This window comes from Fukomys damarensis, unplaced genomic scaffold (assembly GCF_012274545.1).
Source record: "Fukomys damarensis isolate Sample0158 unplaced genomic scaffold, DMR_v1.0_HiC HiC_scaffold_16, whole genome shotgun sequence".
Taxonomy (NCBI): Eukaryota; Metazoa; Chordata; class Mammalia; order Rodentia; family Bathyergidae; genus Fukomys; species Fukomys damarensis.
In genome coordinates this window covers 10,842,665-10,864,213 of record NW_022900928.1, presented here as the reverse complement: position 1 = coordinate 10,864,213, position 21,549 = coordinate 10,842,665, and the positions used below count along the sequence as shown (strand labels likewise).

General features: G+C 47.1%; 1 long non-coding RNA gene across 1 annotated transcript; it reads left to right on the top strand.

Moving 5' to 3' along the window:
- Positions 1-18,097: 18,097 nt before the first annotated feature.
- On the top strand, positions 18,098-20,864 carry LOC104859709. Its single transcript, XR_779464.1, has 3 exons — positions 18,098-18,149; positions 18,569-18,702; positions 20,828-20,864. It is a non-coding gene; the product is annotated as an uncharacterized LOC104859709 (long non-coding RNA).
- Positions 20,865-21,549: the final 685 nt, after the last annotated feature.

Genomic DNA, 21,549 nt, shown 5'->3' with positions numbered 1-21,549 from the left:
CAGTACTTACCTCTGCAAGGTGTGCGTTGGTGCATCGTCTGTCTTCTTTAAGCTCCTCTCTAATGTGTAGGATATATCCATGAGCCTGAACATATTGCGCCGTTATTCTGCTAGACTAAACTTGCCCTGTTTCCCCGCTCTAACAAAGCCGAGCATCCCTGGACTACACCAGTCCTCGGAGGGTCCACCACCCCATCCTCCTGCAGCTGCCTGATGCAGCCCCTCTGGCCAGATGGAGTCTCTGGGGTGGAAAGGTGATGGGAGAGTGTGGAGAGGCAGGTTTCTCTTTAGAGCAACCCGAGACAACTGTGACATTCGTGTCCTTCCCCTTTCTCTGATGTGCTTCCGAGTGGAGTTCAATTCTCTCTTCTCAGGAGGAAGAAACATTATTTTGCCCCTTCAAGGGCAGGAAAAAAAGCAACACTTCAGACTGGTAGCTGCATGTGCCGAGTGAATGTGCTGGGCATTGTGCAAATCCTCCTAACAGGAATTCTTTGATGTAGACCCCACACACACAAACTACACTTCCCCTGTGCAGCCTGGCCTATGGGAGCAAGGCTGCTTGGCAGGGCACCAGCCCTGTAGCTAGTCTTCGGGCCCCCAGTCCACTTTCCAGTGCTCCTGTCAGATGTGGTTAGCCACCTGCAGACACCAGCTGACCCTTCAGACTGAACCCCATTCTCCCTCTGCCCCCACTGTGCCTGAAGTCTGGTTCTCAGAGGAGAATCGCCGGCACCTGTCAGGGGCCACTTGACAGTGAAACTCCTGCCACCTGGCACGGGTGGACTGTAGGTCCCTGGTCACCAGCATACGCTGCGAGCTGGGCTGTTGGAAGAGAGCTGATTATTCCCTTAGATCACAGCCTGAACTCAGCTGTCAGCTTGGCCTGTGGCAGCCGAGTTCCCTTGGGAAAGCAGTTTCTGTTTCTGTGCTTGTTCTTGCCTTTTCTCACATTGGCCTCTCCTTCCTTCAGTTCAGCACCAGCTCTGCAGGAGGGACTGGCAGGCCGAAGCGCTGCAGGCTGGCCCTGCTTACCGGCAGTGCACTGCTGCGCTGTGGTGAGTCCCCACCATGACGGAGGGTCGAAAACCTGGCAGTGAGCAACTAAGCCTGGTGAAAGGAGGGCTGCCCGGAGGAAGTGACGATGGCAGGTGGACTACAGCTTGTTAGATCGCACGACACATCTAGGCCACAGAACTTACAGGATGGACTTACACCTTTTGTCATTTTCTTAATCACTTTCCCCTTTGCTGAGACACAATACCTGACACCGAAACTTAACGGAGGAGAGGGTTATTTTGGCTCATGTTTCAGTCCTTAGTTGGCCAGCTCCAAGGCAGGACAGCAAGGCAGAGGGGCCTGGCGGTGGAGAACTGCTCATGGATGGTAGACAGGAATCAGAGTCCAGGAGGAGCCAGGAAGGGGGAAATCAGCTATAAATCCCCATGATCCAATCACCTCCCAAAGTCCTGCCTATGACCATGTGAGGCTTTAGGGGGACACTGGATATAAGTGGTAACAGTTGTCCATCCACTCAGTCCAGCAGGACTGGCCACCCATATTCCAGGATTTATTCTAGGCACAGCTACATCTTGCCCTCAAAAAGCCTGAAGGAGTATAGCTCAGTGGTAGAGCACTTGCTTAGGATGCACAAAGTTCTAGGTTTGATCCTCAGCACCCAGAGAGAGACAGAGACAGAGATACAGAGAGAGAGAGAGACAGGCAGACAGACAGACAGACAAAGGCAGAGACAGAGACATATAGAGGGAGAATGAGAGAGACAGAGAGAAGGGGAGACAGAGAAAAAGAAGGAAGGGAAAAAGAGCCTAAATACATATGTGTACATGGGAGAAAGAAGATAAATATACACATAAAATTATCTAAATATACATAAATACAAAAATTATATGTAAATCTAGAATTTATTTATAATTTATTATAAATAAATTTATATTAGAATTTATTTAATATTTATAAATATTAAATTATTTATATTTTATATTATATAATCTATTTATGTAGTATCACATATATAATTATATGTACTATGTGTAGTAATAAGCCTCATAGAGGAAAAGGCTATAGGGAACGAGGCTGGGGATGCTGGGGCGGCACTGCCACCGAGAGGTGCGGCAGCAGGTAGGGGGCTGGTGGGAGGAGGACCGAGGCTGGAGGGCTGGGACTGAGGGAGGCTGAGGTCGGATAGGGCGGTTTCATCTCTCTTCTAGCACAGTGAGCACAGCTGAGGCTCCCAGAGCGCAGTGGGCTCCTGGGAACAGAAGAGCAGGAAGGAAGGCGCCTCCACGTTCTAGAGCAGAGAGAGTAAGCACAGGGCCTCCACACTGGCTGAGATTCAGAGTCACCAAGCAACTATTTTTTTCAAAAATAGAAAATTGAGACACACAAGGTCTCCCAAAAGTTTGAAAATGGCACATTGTGGCATACAGTTAGTTCTCTTTTGCTTTGCATAAAGTCACCCCAGAACTCTGTGGCTTAAGCAATGAACACTCGTCTTGTGTGCGTTCTGTAGGGCAGGCAGCTGGGCTGGGAGGCTCTCAGAGGATGCCCTCAAGGGCTCCACCAAGTCCTCTCCAGGCCTGGCCGTCAGCGACGATGGCGGCCAAAGGCCTCTGTGACCCTCCCCAGAGAGTGCTTGCATCTCCTCCAAGGGGGCATCTGACCTTCCTCAGAGCAAGTGACTCCAGAAAGAGCTCGGACAAAGCCCTAGCATATTTTACCGCTTAGCCTCAGCAATCACGTAGCGGGCATCAGGCCTGTGGCATCCTGTGTGTCGCTTAGGCCCGTCCTACTGGGCCTGGGGCAGCACTACACTGGGACATAGGCACCAGGCAGCAAGGACCACAGGGGCCACCCTGAAAGTTGGCTGCCACAGTAGGCACCTAATGAGCACTGATCTGTGTTTAATTTGGATGCAATGAGCATGATTTTAGGAAATTGATGATGAGGGATCGCTAGAAAACAGTCTGCTTATTTGTGCAGAAGACCTTGTGGGCTTCCAGTGCCAAGGGAATGGCTTTTGTTCATCCAGAACTGGGGTTAGCTCAGATTTTACCAGTTGTGCTTGGATGTGTTATCTCATTGTTCTGTAAATCAGAGAACAGTCGCCTTTCCGGCTGCCCTCAGGATCACAGGTGGCTTGTGACTGTCCCCATGGGCCGGCACTGTGAAGCACAGAAGTGCGGGACTTGGATCCTGGTCATGCCACACACTGACTGCTTGACTTCTCTTCACCGCTCTGTGCCTCGTAACAATAGTCTCTGCTTCAGAGGGCAGTCATGAGGGTTGAATGGGTTAATTTTATAAAGTCCTTACACTGTGTCTCCCACACTGTAAGTGGTATATACCTGTAAAGAAACATAGCCCTGGTGTACAGTGGGCGTTCACTAATAAGCAGCTTTCATCTGGCTGTGATGGGGCAGTCCAAGCCTTTTGCCCACAACAGCAGGAAGGAAAGCATCTCCACTTTCTAGAGCAGAGAGAGTGAGCACAGGGCCTGCACTCTGGCTAACACACTGTTCAGAAGAATGCTTCACAGCCCTGGTGGATGGGAGACTCCCTGAAAAGGCCTGATGAGGTTGCTCTTCCTTGGCTTTTTTTTTTTTCTCATTGAATTTATTGGTACTTTTTAGGTATACATACAGTACAGTTACATTCATCACTGGGATCTTGTACCTTTACATGACGGGTCTTGGTTCTCATTTTTTCCCCATGCCCCTGCTTGGCTTTTTACAGCCTCAGATTCCTCAGGCTCTCTTTGCCATGGTTAGAAGGCCAGCTGCAGCCCATGACCCCAGGGCGCCTTTGGACCTAAGCTTCCAGGAGCCATTACTCATTGGGGATGAGTGATGAATTCTGCTACCCAAAAGGTGAGCCTGCTCCCTGAACTTGTGGTCTGAAAGCCACAGGGGGAAAATGCTATTCTTAGAATGCCTCAAGCTTAGCCCCATTCTGTGCTCCCTGACACGCTGAAGCACCACGTTGAGTCAGAAGTTGCTGGATTTGGAGCTGTGGAAAACTCAGAGAGCTGGAGCTGTGGCTGATGACTGGTGACTGCATGCTGTAAGCCAGAAACGACCAGAGTTCATTTAGTGCCCGCAATAATCCTGAGGTCATTTTTTCACCACCCTAGTCTAGCCCCAGGGGCAGGTTCTGAACCTTTGATCCAGCACCAAGGTCTCTCTGGGCCATACCCATTCTCCAGAGAAGAGGACGCTAGACCTAGCAGCTCCCTGATCTTCCTACGCACAAGCCCTCCGAGGGGGGTCAAATCTCTGTATTTCTCCCTGCCGTGAATTTCCTCTTCTACAAAACCAGGAAGCCAATCCCTAAAAGTAGAAGTTCACAGACTTTAAGAAATTGTCAGTCTTAGGATTGGGGCCCATTTTATTTTGGGCAAATCCCCCTAAGTGACTTCTGTGTGCCTCTGTGTGCAGCGGAAGATGGAGCCAGCTCCAGAGAGGGGCAATTAGAACCAAAGGCATCAAGGGCGTTGCACAGAAGATTCTCAGTAAATGTTCTCCTCCCATCCCACCCACCCCATAACTGTACTGGAACTTGACTTGATTGAAAGAAACCTTGAGTTCATTCATTTTTTTTCTGCAGTGATTTACTTCCACCTATTCATTTTCATGATCGCCCTGCTATACCCTCTCATCCAGCCATCTACCTGACTATCCATCTTCCTGCACCCCCCCCCCACATTTCCTCACTCAAACACTTCTTAAGCTTCTGTTGTCTGCTGTGTTCCAAAGTTGTCAAGCTAGGGTCCTTCTTCAAGAAGCTCCTAATCAGGGTTTGGCAAATGTGTCAAATGTCACATTACAATCAGATACACAAAAGCTTTGCTCCATGGAGTTGAATTCGCTAGGTTGTCAGCTGTGTTATTAACACAGCCACCCACCTCCCCACAAGGTTTCCCTCGCTTAGTAGCAAGGTGCAGCGGTGGACCATTAGTTTAATCTCTCATCATGTTCAAATCTGATGTGTTGAAATAAATATATAGTCAACATCTGTGCATAGCCCGTTCATTTGGGTTGAGCCACAGAGCCAGCCGACTTGCCCATCCCACCTCGGCGTTGTTAGTTATCCTTCTTAGGGCCAGAGCCGGTACCTTAGGCAGGCGCAGCTGCCTTTGCCACCTGGGGAGGGTGATTTATTCAGTAGTGTTAACCTCACCTAATTGGCTTAAACAATGAGCAATTAATGACGTGGAACCTCTTTGAAGGCACAATAAATAAAAGGCCAGGAACCCAAGTTTGAAGTGAACCAGAGGCTATAGTAATGATGATGAATTGTTTCTCTTGGGAGGTTGTCCTAGTCCCCGCTGTTGTCATTGTTGTTCTTGTTGTTGTTTTAAAGGACATAGTATCTCAAGCGCAATGCCCCACCCAAGGCAAAGGTGGGGTTGTTTTAAAGGAGGCAGTTCGAATTTCTCAAGCCCGATGACCCCATGCCAGGGCAAAGGTGGGAATTCTGTTTGGAGGTGGCATGTCCTATAGATGCCAAGAGGGAGAGGCATCCGAGTCGCATCTAAGAAGTTATGAACTTTTCCTGGCACATGGTAGGCACTTAAATATCTCTTGAATCCACTCCAGGGTGTAGTAGGATGAATGCATCTGGGTTCCAGCATGAGATGCATATAGCTCAGTATCAGGAACGTGGGCCTTCAGAGAGCCCAGCTTTGCCAGACGTCGGCTTCCCTGTTCACTAAGTAAGAATGACAGGAAACCTCACCTTTCGTGGTTACGGTGTGGAGAACACAAGACGGTGTAGTGTTCGTGGTTGTGGCCCTAGCCCAGGACCATTGTAGGAACATCAGCTATTATTTTGCCCCTTAAGCACTCATTTCTGACATTCTATTAAGGTGTAAGTTCGTAAGTTATGTTCATCTTCATTTCTACTACATAAGTTCCTGGTATACAGTAGGTGCTTAGTAAATCTCAAATAAATGGCCCAGTTCTTTTGTTCTTCTGCTCATAGTGGATTAACTGTATCAGTGGCCCACACACACACACACACACACACACACACACACACACACACACACACACACACACACACACCCTACCCACAGCTTTTGTTATATCACATTCCCTTTCCTTTCACTAAATATCATCTTGGTTCTAAGTCTGGCCAAAGGACATTTTTCAGGAAATAGCATTTAATGAGCTGTGACTTGGAGACTTGAAGAGACCTTGGTATACCATGGCTGGTGTAGTGGAGAGGCGTGCAAAGAACCCAGTTACCTACCTAGCAGTCAGAAGAGGGAGCTGAGCCACTGCCAGTACTTCCCAGCCAAGTCACAGACCTGTGGGCTCACAAGCCAAAAAATGCTTATTGCTTTCAGCCGCTGACTTTTAGGGTAGTTTGTTACATGGGATTGTGATGATAATGAATAACTGATATGCCGATTGCTTTCTGGAATAGAGCTTCAAGTGTCCTTAAGATGTAACGGAGCACTTCTTGTTATTCTTCTTTTCTTTTTTTCTTAATCACCTGTGGGGAAATATTTGGTCATGAGGAAGCAGGATTTAATTGCTTAAATGGTGCTTAAGGGTTGTAAACTGGGAAGCTCTAGCCGTCCCTGCTGGGCTGTCTCTTGCACAGCATATAGTTGGCTGGAATAATACTGTTTGTGGTATTAAAATCTTACCTCTGCAATGCACTTTAAGATGTTACGAACTTACCGCCGCTTAATGGAACTCCCTCTGATTGTCTCAGGACACTGACTCTCATAAGTGAGGTGGCTCAGAGCTCCTGAGGGGCAGAGAACTCTTGATGATACAAGGTGGTTTTATTTTCTATGCATGCTCTAGCAAATTACCACATATTTAGTGGCTTAAAGTAACTCAAACATTATTTTACAGTTCTGCAGGTCAGTCTGAGAGGTTTCCACTGGCCTGAAGTCAGGGTGCCAGGACACACATGTTTCTTTCTGGAGGCTGTAAGGACAGATCTGTTGCTTTAAATTTTCCAGTTTCTAAGGGCTGCCTGCATTCCTGCGTTCACAGCATCTGTTACAATGTCAATATTTTTTACCCTAACATTCATATTTTGGAGCCTACTGCCCACAGTGATAGTATTAATAAATCTGTTGGGAAGAGATAAGGTCATCAAGGCACCACCGTCATGAATGAGAGGCTCCAGTGAGCTCCCTGGTCCCCTTCTGTAGGTGAGGACTCCGAAAGGAAGTTCCACCCTTGGAGCAGAGTGCAAGTCTTCTAGGTCCCCCCAGCCTCCACAACTGTGAGAAATAACTTTCTATTGTTTTTAAATCCCCCAGCCTAAGGTATTTTGTTTCAGCACCAAGCAGACTGAAACAGCCCACTTCCTGCATCTTTAAAGCTGACCACAGTGTTGTTTCTCTGAATAATCATTTCTGGTCACATCTCTCTTCTGGCTACAACCAGCAGCTTTTCCACTTTTTAGGAGTCATATGATCACACTGGGTTCCCTTGGATAAAGGATACTCTCTCCATCTCAGAGTACTTAGTCTTAATTACGTTTGCAAGATCCTTTTTGCATGTTAAGCAATACCATGCCTAGGGCATGGACATTTTTATGGGAACCCTATTCTGCTTACGGTAAGGGGCCATCTACATTTCCAATAGCTCATCTAGTTAAAATTTAGCAGATTTTTGGCTCACCTCCCTTCCTTTGTCATCTTTTTTCTTCTTTTTGTTTCCCTCCTGGACAATCGTGTAGCTGCTACCGCTCCTCAACTCCACTGGCCAAACAAAAAGGAATGCTTAAGCACACTACCCAAGACAGATCTTGAGGCAATGTCACATTTGAAACCAAGACATTTTATATTCCTATCGGATCACTTATTGTTACCTACAGATATGTTTCTTATTAAAATGGTCCAAAGGGTGTGTTCCTACAGCATCTAGTGCTTACTCATCTCTCCTGGTGTGAAGAGACCAAATCCTGTAGGAGAAATGGATTTAGTTTATGATAGAGTAGCAGCAGCAGAAATTACTTCATGCAAATGAAGCTTGGCAGTGTGGCTTCATGAATAAGAAATGAGCCAGTACCTCTTCTCCCCACAGGCAACGATGCGCACTGGGAAATTAATTGTGGCATTTGTTGGGTGGCCCTGGCTTCTCTGTTCAGGTTTCAGGCAGACAAAAAGCTGCTTCCCTCATCCAATGGGATGTGCAGCGTTTATGTCCTTTTTAGCTTTGTTCCATGTTGTAAGTGAGCAATCAGTGTGATTCAAGTCTCCCAGAAGCTCATGGGACCATTTTGGACTTAAAAACTTGTGGTAAACGACCGTGTGGCACTTAACCACATATCGTGGCCACAGATTCCGATCATCTCTAAAGAGGCCTAAGATACCTTGGTTCATTTGAATAACAATATGCCCACTAGTTAAGCACATGGTCCCAGGAGCCTAAGTATGTGAGTTCAAAGCCCTGCTCTTCTCCTTTCTAGCTATGTGGCTTTGATTAGGTAGCAAGCAAATTGCTTAAACACTGTCTCTAAGTCCCTACTTATAAATTTGAGATTAATAGCACTTCAGAGGATTGTTGTAAGGAATAAATAGGTAAATGGGCATAAAACTCTTAGAATAGAGTCAAAGAACCCTACCAATACCAGGATAGGGTTAAAATTAAAATTAATAGTGAGTGTGCTTTGCTGCTGATGGTAATGGGTTTTCATAATAGCATCAAGATGAGGTGAAGAAAGTGGGACTAAGAATGAGAAATCCTGGGTTCCAGCCATGTGTTGCCTTGCTGTCTAGGAAAGTTATTTGCCTCACTCCACCTCTGTATTTCCTCATTAGTTGGAGCTGGTAATGATTGTTCTGGTTCCCTCTTACTACATAACAGATCACCCTAGAATTTAGTAGCTTAAAACAGCTGCCATATTATTGTAACATATAATTTTGAGGATCAGGAATCCAGGCAGGGCTCAGCTGAGCAATTCTTCTGCTCCACCTGCCATTGAGTAAGGTCACTTGGAGTGTTCAGCTGGTGTTCGTGAGCTAGTCTGGAGGATTCAAGATGGTTTCAGTCACATCAGTTGCCTCGGCTGTAGGAATGGCCTGAGGGCTGAGCTCAGCTGGGACTTTTGGCTGGAGAACTCATGTATGGCTACAATGCCATGGTAAGTCTGAAATCCATGGCCCCTAGAGTCATTTTCCCATTTCCAGTTGCACCAGGCCTGGCTCTGGAAGCTGGCACAGGGTCACTTCTGCCATATGCTGTTAGACACAGAGCCCACCCAAATTCAAAGGCATGGAACATAAACTTCACCTCATAGTTTTCTCTTTAACCTCTAAAATGGTTCTGATCTTCGGATCGTGATGTATGGACACAGTGTAGTATGCAAACATACTGTGTGAACTACGTAAGCTTATTAGAGTGCTTTTGTAATGACTTTCTTAAGAATTTTTTTTCTTATAAGTTTTAGGTTCACAGTAAAATTGAGAGGAAAGTTATAGAAACATCCCATACATACCTTTACCTTCACACAAACTAAGCCTCCCCCATTATCAGCGTCCACCACCAGAATGGTATATTTGTTAAAAGTGATGAACCCATATTGACACAGTACAATAGCCCAAGCTCCTAGTTGATATTGGGGCTTTACCTTGGTATTGCTCATTTTATGGGTGTAGACATGTGTATAATAATATGTCTCTACCATTGTAATATTAAACAGAACAGGATTTTGTCTGAAAAATCCTCTGCTCTCTGCCTGTTCATCCTTCTCTTCCTAAACACCTGGCCACTGCTGATCTCAAATCCAACATTTGGCCTTTTCTAAAATGTCACATAGTTAGAATCATACAGTATGGAGCCCTTCCAGATTGGCTCCTTTCACTTAATAATATGCACTTAAAGTTTCCTCCGTGTCCTGTCATGGTTTGATAATTGATTTATCTTTTACACCAAATAATGTTCCATCATCTTGATGTACATAGTTTATTTATGCATTCACCTAAAAAGACATCTTAATTGCTTCTTTTTTTTTGGTACTGGGGATCGAATTTGGGTCCTTGCACCTAAGGCAGATGGCAGAATCACTGAGCTAAATCCCCGGCACAGTTGCTTCTAATCTTTGGCAGCTATGAATAAAACTGCTGTAAACATCCACGTGTAGGTTTTGTATAAACAAATGATTTCCACTCTTTTAGGTGAATACCAAGAAGTGCAATTGTTAGAAATCAAACCTGTCTGTTCTGTAAAATATACTGATGAGAGAAGAAAAAGACAACCACAGATTAGGAGAAAATATTCACAAAGGACGTTTTTGATAAAAGATATCCAAAATATACACAGAACTCTTAGAACTCAACAATAAGAAAACAACCCAATCTAAAAATGGACCAAAGACCTGACCAAACATCTCACTAAAGCATATATACAGGTAGAAAATAAGTGAGTGAAAACATCTTCCACTCATATATCATCAGAGAAATGTAAATTAAAATGACAATGAGACATTGCTATACACACCTATTGGAAGAGCCATAATCCAGGACATCAACAACACCAAACAGATTGTGGGTGTCAGGTATTCTGTCCCAGAAATGAGCAGCAAATGTGAAGCGACCAGACTCCCATTCATTGCTGAGCAATCAAAATGGCAGCCACTTGGGAAGACAGCATGTGCACTCCGCATATGTTAGGCACACTTTGTCATGCAATTCATGCAGTCTTTTTTAAAAGATTTGTTTTCTCGGCTCCTAATAGTGACATAGAAGAACTTCCAAGAATTTGATCCCACTCTGTGTATAATTCAGAGCCTCTATGTCTCTCTATGTGTACATGGCAGACAGCACAGCCAGTAACCCCTCCTAAGATGTCTTACTTAGCCCTGTAGGTACTGAAGATGTAGGTTTGAGAGAGAGAGAGAGAGAGAGAGAGAGAGAGAGAGAGAGCGCAAAGAGAAGCAGAGACTGAATCATTTAGTCCTAAATTAAAGACTCTCAAGGGAGGGATTGACTGGTTCATTTGACTCAACTTGTTCTCTAGTTGTCCCCAGTGGATCAGTTAACCATGCCATGAGGTGGCTAGCATTCCTGTAGAACTAGGGCCACACAGGTGGAATGGAAGGGAAGAAGAAGGAAGACTGGTGCTGTCAGGAAATCTGCTGGCCACTGTTTCTCTCAGTGGGGTCATTCCTACAGCTGTAGGAGAGCAGAGAACCACGAGTCACATTCACTGGTAAAACAGGTACCCGATTTCCACATGGACATTCAAGCATAGCATGGGCTGAGTGGGAAGCCTGTGCTTCCTAGATGAATTGTAGACCAGCATCTCTAGAAGGTACAGGCTGGGGCACAAATTAGGGCAGATGTTTTATTTGGAAGGAGAGTGCAAATGGTGGCAGCAAAGGTGAAGTGTTGGGGACATAGGGCAAAGAAAGACACAAAGAATGCTAACTGGTATATTATCTTGATGGCTGTTATTTCCCAAAGAGCCATGGAGGCACCCAGCAGGTCTCTCAGCCCAGTATATCTTGGCTTGTGGCTTCTCTTGATGAGATGCAAGAACAGACCCTGAGAGAGGAAGGTGAGAGGATGCATGTGCCCACCCACTCTCTATTGCTATTTTCCACTTGGTCAGAGATTTTCCAGTGGCGAAGTATCTCCTCTGCACCTGAGGGTTATATCACCCAGTCCCATGGCTCTTCTCAGGAGGCTGGTTCCCACACTGTGCTGCAGCATGTTCCATTCAAGTCTGCAAGAGGTAAAAGGAACCAGAAATTCTGGGCATGTGGCTTGGTGGGTATCTTAGTCACTCTCATTTGGGGGACAAAAACACTGGACACTCACAATTTACAGGAGAAGAAGTTTATTTTGGCTCATAGTTGGCTGGCTGCAAAGCAGAAAAGGCATGGTCAAAGGGATTAGCAGAGGAAGGCTGCTCACATCATGGCAGCCAGGAATGAGAGGGAAAAGGAGGAACCAGGAAGCGGGATAAATACTTCCGGGTCATGCTCCCAGTCATCTGCTCTGACCAGGGCCCACCACAGGATAGCGCATTGAGCTCTGAACTCACCTGTGGATGACTCCACTGATGCATACAGTGCCCCCATGATCCAATCACCTTCCAAAAGCTCCACCTCTAAGCACATGAGGCACCTGGGGGACATTCCAGATCTCAACTGTAACGGTGAGCCTCTGCTCCTAGGATTAGTGGCTGGTCTTGCAAGGGCAGAGCTGGCAGTGCCTACGTCAGGCACAGCAGCATCCTGGACAGAGTGGGTAGCAGAGGGCTTGGAGCAGGTCAAGGGCCTTTGAGAAAATTCATCAGATTTGTGTGTGACATACTGTGTGACCTTAGGCAATTTACTGAATCTCTCTGTGCCTCATTGTCCCAAACTGAAATGAGACCAGTCCTAGCTACCCATCTCCCCTCATGAAACAGTATCAGTTCTGGCTGAGGGTGCTGCCGTACATCTAGCAGGCACACATTACAGAGCAACCATTGTTCTCAGGGTTAGGAGAGACTCGGTGCTGGTGACATTGGTAAAGTTGCATTCCCTGGAGAAGACCACAGAGTTCTGAGAAAGTGGCGCTCTTGAGCTATAATATCAGGTGTCTTAGTAGATGTAAGAAGGAGGAGAAAAGAAAGAAAAAATGCCATCCAAGAAGCAAATGCACAGCGTCTCTCCATTGCTGTCTACGCATGGAGGCTCTTGTTCAAAAATTATTAAGAATTCCAACATGGCACCGGTGGGTATTAAAGCAAGCCTTTCTGAACTCAAGCAAGGCACTGTGTGCTTGATTGCGCGTTCTCACGCCTGCAGGCCTGCCCCACCCCCGCACTCACGCGTTGTTGCCAGAGCCAAGCAGGTGGGACTTAGTGCTTAGATCTCTCTCCCTAGCAACCTCTCTCCCTACCTGTGCCCAGCTTCCTAGGGTCTCAGAAACATCCACGCAGGGGTGGGGGGATATTTTAACGGACTGAAAATGCTGCCCCCCGCCCCCCGAGCCCGAAGTGGTGTCAGGAAGCCCGAGCATAATGCTGCAGCTAAGTGCAAATATGGAACATACACACATATATAAATATTTTCTGTTGACATGATTCTAGTAGTTACAGGAGTGTTACCATGGTGATTGGCAGCGCCAGCTGTTGTTTCATTTTCCCCCAAGAATTGTATGGTAATCATGGTCCCCTGGAGAGTTCTCCTGGGGCAAGGCAAGATATTAAAACTCCGCAAATCAATGAACAGGTAGTGTGTGTGCCAATCGCATCCTCATTTGTCGTAATTAACAGGGTTTTACGGGATTTTGATGAGAGGCTGCAATTTGGAATAGAAATCCGGAAGGTGGACTGCCTTGGGAACCCTGAATCCTTACTCTGTCACTAAGTAGCCATGTCACTTAATTCCTCGGAGCCCGTTTCTTCGTTTAGAAAAGGGTGTCATTAGACTAAACTTGTGGGAACATTCGGGGTAAGGCATCGAAAATGCTTAGCTCGACTGCTGGAACCTTGTCGATGGAAACCAAAGGCTATGCACCTACTGATGATACTGTTGAAGTCATCATCGAGCTTGCTTTTACTGAGGCCGCCCCTTAATGTGTCCTGTGTGTGCGAATATTTTCTCCTTTAATTTTTTTCAGTGTTGGAGGCTGAATCCAGGGTCTTCACACTGAGCTACATCCCCAACCCCTTACAACTTTTTAAATATTTGAAACAGGGTCTCTCTAGGTTGATCAATTGCCCGGGCTGGGCTCTAACTTGCAATCTTCTTGTCTCAGCCTCCCACAGTGCTCTGGTTATAGATACACCCAGTTTCTCACTTAATCTTCATCAGTGAGAAACCATCACCAATGAATAAACTGTTATCCTTGCCTTATAAATCAGGACACAGAGACAGTAAGAGATTTGCCTAAGGTTGCACAGCTAATACAACGTCAGACTTCAAACTCAGCCGTAACTCCAGCACCCAAACCCTTCCAGTTGTGCGCAGTGCCCCAGGAGCAGGATTAGTGTGGCAGGAAGCCTAAGAGACCTGCAGTCTCCTGGATTTCCTGCTGGACCTGAAGGCTTGGTCCTTGGGGACATAAGGGTACCTTTCCCTTGTGTAGCAGAGGCTTTGGTGGGCGGGTTGTTAACCCTGGGGGTTGGAGGTCCCTTCCTGAGGCTGTCTCACTGACACCTCTGGTCCCATCAGGGTGACGGACTGACTCCATGGCCACTCACTCTAGCAGTGCTTCCTCCCCAGGTCTTTGTGGCCACCCCCCAGCTAAGCAAAAACAAGTAAGTAGACAAGCACAAAACCGGCCTCTCGGACCTCTTGCTGACTCTATGGCAGGTGCCTTCTCCCCCAGGACCTTTGCACATGTTGCCTCTTCTTTCTGGGCTGGTCTCTCCGGCCCTCACTTCTAACCCCACTTATTGTTGGGCAAATCCCTAATTCTCCTTCATTTCTAAGGGTAAATCTTCCTTTCTCAAGGAAACCTTCCCAGGTCACCCCCAGCTCAGGCTCCTTTAATTCCACCTCATCAATTCCTACAGCCACCTGCTTGCCTTTTTTAAATTAAATGATTATGAGTATAATGATTTATTAAGATCTGTCTCTTTCAATAAATGTTATATTCACTATGGAGACTCCAAATGCCTCTAACAGTGGCAGACTGAGTTTGTTGAATAAATGGACAAATGAATAAGCCCTCCAAGGTCTCACCTTCTATCCTGAGGGAAAAGCCCAAGAGTGAGCCCTTTGCAGCTTTCCCAGCTTCCTTGATACTCACTAGGTTGCCCGTGGTCCCACTGAGTGTTTAGGAGGAAGCTGGAAAACACAGCTGTCACATAGCCAGGCAGTGTAAGGAAGGGAGGGTGGAACGTAAGATTACTAAGCAGCTACTGCAGGGCCTGTGATTCCCACTGAATCCTAAAACACAATGAAATGGAGGGGAAATGATTGGCATTTGACAAATGAAACAAAAAAAAAAGAGACAGGGCAGATAGGAGGGTGGGTCTGTCCCTTGTTCTGGACCTCAGTGTTCTCTTCTGTGAATGGAGATGAGACCAGGCAGACGAGACAACACTTAACATCCCTTCCAACTGGGTCATCTTCCTGAGAGGTGTTCTGCTGTTCACTTGGGGTGTGTGTGTGTGTGTGTGTACAAGTGAACAAAGTCACCCTGGCCAGGAACTGTGTCATTAGCATGAATGTTGGGCCGGGGATTTAGCTCAGTGGTTCTGCCACCTGCCTCACAAGTGCAAAGACCCGAGTTCGATCCCTAGTACAAAAAAAACAAAAACAAACAAAAAAAATATTTAAGGGCCGGGAATTTAGCTCAGTGGTTCAGTGACCTGTCTTGCAAGCGCAAGGACCCGAATTCAATTTGCCCGTACCAAAAAAAAAAAAAAAAATCAAGATCATGAATGTTGGCCCTTCTGTCCCTCAGACACCTGCCTTTGAATGATTTCATCTCAGGGCTGGGGCAGGGGTGTCCGTGTCCTGTGTGCCTGGGGTTGGCTGGAATGTCTTGTTCAGCTTTTACACTATTCCTGCGAAAGGATTGCAGAGAGATTAGAGGCACATGCATATGAGATTTGGCCAAATCAGGCTGTATTCCCAGCTCTGATGTTTGGGGCATTTCATCAACTCAACATCCTAAGATGCTTTTCCCAGGTGAAAGCAGGAGCCGTGATAACTGATAATGCAATCAGCACTCACAGGCAAGATGAGAAGATAATCAGTTGTCCCTCCTTTCTTCGCTGGTTCTTTGGATTTCATTGATGTTTCCCCCATTGCGTCCAAATCACTGTCCCTAAAACTCTAACGAGGAAATGGAAGTTTATTCCATGCATCAAGCAGTTAGCAGAATTACTTTTATCTTGCCCAAAAATTCAGCTAGAGAAAAAAAAAAAAAAGTTACCAGCTGGATCTTGCAGGCCCAAACTCACTGCTGAGAATGCATCTGGCACTCTTTTCTTATTCCTTGGGTCATTCTTCCTCTGGCATTCACATTTTCCAGGAAGAGATACCCGGCGGTTACAATTCTTGAAGTTTTTGTTTTGTTTTGCCATGATATGTATGGGACCCAGGGCTTTGGGAATGCTAGGCAAGTGCTTTGCCATTGAGCCACATCCCCTGCCCTTAACTCTTTAACCTTTGCAGGGATAGAGACTTGTTAAATGGGACTGAAAACCAGACGCTATTTTGCAAGCTTGAGAAATACTGGAGGAACCTTTGAAACAGAAAACAGGGATGAAGAGAGGGTGTATGGGGGCAAAACTGAGAGGAAGATGCCCCGGAGTGTGGTCAATTTGTGAGGGTATCAGGAAAAGGTTTTTAGGAGATAGCAGTATCAGATCTTCAGCTGCATATTCCTGGCATATTATGTGCACAAACTCATTGTTCCCTACCATTATACCATGAGTTTGCTACTCTTTGCATGACTATTTTAAACATGGGGAAATTGAGGCACAGAGAGGGGTGGACCCTGGCCCCAAAGGAGGCAGGAATTGGTACAGTGTATAGTGTACTCTCTGAGAACAGCTAGGGACTACAGCTGGGATGCTGTGGATCGTGGTGGCTACATTTTGTTTACCCTCAACCAGGTGCTATGATGAGCCCTGGTATCAGGTAACACATGCCTCATCCACAAGGTTGGAATTGTTTTTATCCTAGCCTTTGTGCAGATGAGGAGAGAGAGGAGAGGGAGTTAAAACAGAGGCAGCCCTTCACTCCGGATCCTTTCTGCCCAAAGTCCTGGTCACTGTAAGAGAGAAGAGGCACGCATTTTGACAAGGCCAGCACTTGGAAGGTACTCCCCCGGCCTGGGGCTGATCATCTTGTCTTCCTGCTCTGGACTCTGGGAAGTGGTCAGCCCTTCTTTGCTGGCAGAGTCTCTTGAGTTATTGTTGGCAGCTGTGGAAGAGGCACCCAGATAAAAGAACCCCGAGCAAAAGAGCTGGGGGCAGTCAGAGTTAGCAAGGCAGGAAAACAGGCACTTCACTTTTTTATAAAGTCAGAAGGGCTGGAGTTATGCAACATTTACTTGTGTATGGCTTTGTGCAGTGTGGGTTCACAACCCCTGTCTCATTTGCTAAAAAGTGGATTTCCAGATGGGATGGATCTTGGGTTGTGGTTGAGAAATAGGTCAAAGAGGTTCAAGAGACTTGTCGGGGCCACACAGCTAGGAAATGGCAATGTCTGTTTCTGTCTCTAGGTCAGCAGCTATTTCTGGTCTAGTATTGTCAGACTGAAGCCAGGAGACCCATGAACACACAGAGAAAGGCATGGATGAGGAACAGGTGAAGTTTAAAGCTATGTCCTTATCCCCTGCCCCTGCGTAGACAGCCCAGCCACACCAAGGGCCCAGGTGGGGGACACACCCCAAGGTGCTTAAACTAGGCTCCAGGTAGGCTTATGGAAAGCACCCAGGGCAGGCCAGTCTAAGGCTGGGGAGGGTGGGAGGAAAGAGGGAGTGAGTGCTAAGGACTGCAGGGGGGTTGTGGTGGGGAGTGTGGGGATGAAAATCCTCTGACACTGGTTGTGTTGAGGGTTGCCCAGCTCCGTATCGATAAAGCTGCTATTATTGTTTAAGAGTAAGGAGGACAAGAGGGGCACAATGAAAGGACACTGGGAGCTGTTCCTGCGGGCTTTCTGGTCCATAAGGTTCTGCAAGCAGACGCTGTTTACGTCTCATGGAGCAGTAGCTGCTGTTTCTGCCAGTCCCTAGCCCCCCTCCGCCAGGTGCCAGAACAAGGGAACCACTGCCCTTGTCACCCAGGTCCAGTTCCCTGGTGGTGGCTCCACTGGGCCTCAACCCGGGGGACCCTGTAGAGCAGCCCAGCCCCTCCCCAGCCTCAGGCCCTGACATCTGGCCCAACACCAGCCTTTCTCTCCCGACCAGGGCATTTTGCACATTACTCCAAAACCGAAGAACAAAGTCCCATCCAAAGCTCCCTGCCATACCGTTCTGAGTCTGAGGCCAGAATTGTGCACACTGCCCTCTGGGGTCCCTGCCTAATGCCTTTTGTACCCCAGCCCAGTCTGTGATACTGTGTCGCCTGGACAGCTTCCAAAGGAAATAGTCAAGCTCTGCTCCCTTCCCACTGGAAGACCCCTCTGCTCCCCGGAGTGCTGTCTCCCTGGGACGGGACATTCTGTGGAGACCCAGAGGCATCTTTCCCAAGAGGCAGGAAAGGGTGAGTGTCTGGGGCCACAGGACAGGTGGCAGTGCCCAGGCTCCTGTCTGCAAACAGCCTCTTCTGTCTGCTGTGAATCAAACCATAGCTGGCAGCTTCCTTTCTGGGCAGCCTCTGAGTCCAGGGCCTGGGAGTGGAGTGGAAGCCGAGGCTGGAACCAGTCATGGCAGGTGGAAGCCTGGCCAGCACTGCAGGGGAAAGCTGCACAGCACCTGTGTGGCTGCAGAGCCTGAGAGGGAGGCTGTGTGGAGGGAGGGTGGGCAGGGAGAGGGGAAAAGAAAGAGCCCGAGCCTGGGCAGCAGGCTGAATCATCCCCTGAGAACTTTTTACTTTAATTAAACTGGGGAGAAATGGCTGGTTTGAACCCGTGAATGATTTAGACTTAGATGCAAACTACTTTCTGGCTTAACCTTTGTCAGGACAGAATAGAAGTTTGGAAGAGCTGGGCATCCTTTACCTTGTCTGTGTCAGAGAAAGTTTTCCAGCCGCCCTTCCCAGGCCCCACCAAGCCACCATCGGGCTGGCATATGCGGTTCCTTGGTGCAGTAATCAAGTACGTACACCGAGACGCGGTTTTGGGTGACACTGTGAGGAGGGGGGTCCAACCTGTGGCCAGTAAGAAGTAAAGGAGCGAATGGGAGGGCTGGAGGGGTTAAAGGGAGGGCCAGGGAACAGGGAGAAAGTAAGGACCAAGATACATCATGTAAAGGTGCAAGATCCCAATGATGATATCATCGTATTGTATACCTAAAATGTACCGATAAACTTAATGAACAAAAAACATTTTTAAAAAGAAGTAAAGGAGCAAGTCCCTTAACAGGAATCCAGTAAGAGCTTTACTTTGAAAATCTGTAGAGCAGCACAGAATGGGCTATAAATAATTCTCCACTGATGGCAATTCGGGTGGCCTGGAATCTGTGATTCCACACTGCTTGTGCAGACCTCATGTGACAGGTGTGACCACTGGGCACTTTTATGGAACTAAGACTTGGTTTTGCTGCAGCTGTGACAAAGCTGTCACAATCACTGACTCCTGTCATGGTATTGCCCTCTTCTCACCCCTCCCAGAGGATCAGCCGCCTTTGCTGTATTCAAAGGGGTTTTATTCTCAGCCAAAAAAAAAAAAGGCCGAGAACAGGCACTGTTGTGGCAGAGCCAGAGGAGTGTGTAGCAGCCCCAGGCATCACATGGCAATGTGCATGGAGAACTGCAGAGTGGGGCTAGTGCCACCTTCGGCAGCCCTGCTGGGTGGACAGGCACGTCCCAGCGTGGTGGCACCCTGTGTGGCTACAGCACTGTGTCACTGAGCTTCAGCAACAGGACATTCCCATGCTGGTATCCCTGGGCTAGAGGACAGCCAGCCTGCGATACCCAGTAGTAGAAACAGTCTTGGTCCCTGTCCCTATGGACACAAGTACACAGTGATGCTAGGCACATCGTTTTCATCTTCCCTTCTCTGAATCGCCTTTTGTTGTTGTTGTTGTTGTTTCTTTTGCTGGCCAATGGTTATGGCCTGAATTGTGTTTAAATTCTCTACCATTTCAGGACCCAGAGAACATTTCAGAATATAACTTTCCAGTTCCTATGCATATTTCTTCTCACGTGATCTCACATGACCACTTTTCCAGATACTCATCCTCTGGGCCGCATGGAACATAGTTGCTTGACAACCCAGAGTGTGAAACCTTTGGACACAGTCTGATAAAATTTATACTGCTGGTACCTAGCAAAGTGTCCCATTTCTCCTTGGTGCAAACAACACTGTGAGGTTAGGAGGTTAAGACTAGGGCAGCAATGCCAGGGGCTGGGCCAGGAGGGAGCAGGGTAGGGTCGGGAAGCAGACTTGATAACAGGGCTGGTCCTCGAGATCTGCTGATTGATTGGATGAGGTCTGTGAGGAAATGGGAGCGATGGAGGGTGGTTTGAGGGGTCCTCCCTCAAGGGTTCCAGTCTGAGCAACCAGAGGAATGGATTTGTCTTTGGTGGTGGAGACCAGGAAGGGTGAGCGTGGTACTGAGCAGAGCAGCAAGAGTCTGGTCTTAAAATATCGAGCCTCAGACTCTCTTAGACATGCAAGTGGAGATGTCAACCAGGCTGTTGGAGATGAGTATAAAATTCAGAGAAAATTTTCTGGCTGGCAATATAAAGTAAGATCTCATCAGCATATAGAAATGGACTTAGAGAATTGAAATCATCATGAAGGTTTCTAGGGGACACCAACAGCTGCCGAATTCAGAACTCAGACCCATTCATAGGAATTGTTTTTTTTTTTTTTGTTTTTGGTTGTGGGGAAATGGTGACACCCAGCCCTCGTTCTCCAAAGGAACTGCCACTTTCTCTAAAAAGTTTTCTAAGTCTAGAACTATGACACCTTGTGCAGAAAATCACAGGAGCCCCTCCCAGCTGTGTATGACAGAGACCAAGTTGTGAATTCTTTTGAGGCTGATTTCATGGCCATAGGAGCATGCTAACTAGTGCACGGTGATTAATTCTTCACCAAAACTTGCCCTGTTGTTAAAAAGTAATGTGAGCTATGTCTACTTTCACTGTTTCTTTTGGCTGAGATGATGGGGCAGGGGCTGCATGGGGCAGGAGAAGGTGGGGGATCCACCTGCCGCTCTGGCTAGATAGAAGTTGGTCCCTCTCACAATTTGTTTAACAAATGGTTCTCTGCACAGAGAGAACAAGAGAAATGGAGACTGAAATGAAGCCGAGCTGCTCCCTGATGGCCTGGGATTGTCACCTAAATGAGGACTTGTATTTCCTAGAGGTTGGGCAGCTGACCAAAGCCACCGCTTACAGCACCTGGGAGGACAGTCAGCCTGCATGTCCTCAGACTCAACCTCTGAGTGTTTGGTCAGCTGCAGAGGGAGAATATTTGGAAAAAAATACACTGCATCTACATTGAATGTGTCCAGACGTTTTTCTTATCATCATTGTCTCAGTCATATAATATGAACACTATAGCATGGCATGTACCGTATATGAGGTAGTGTAAGTCATCTAGATGTGCTTTAAAGTATGCAAAAGGATGGGCATAGGATGTATAGCAAGTTAGGTCATTTTATATGGGGGGCTTGAGCACCCACTGATTTTGGAACCCATAGGGTTATGGAACTGCCCCCCACACCTACCAAGGGACGACTGCATACACAGTTCCTGTGGGATTAGTGGGTAAATGTTAGGAACTTTAGGGAACAGAAGAAGATACAGCAAAGTTAATAAGAAGAAATGCCCAGTGGGATTTGTAGAGGAGAATGGATGTGTCCTGTTGAAAAGGTTGCCAAAGAATTATGCTAACTCCGTTCGTCTGGCTCCCCACAGGCCACTTACTTGGTTTGTCCTGATTGTTATATGATCCTTTTAGACATGTATCTTGAAAACATGCCCAGCCAGCCTT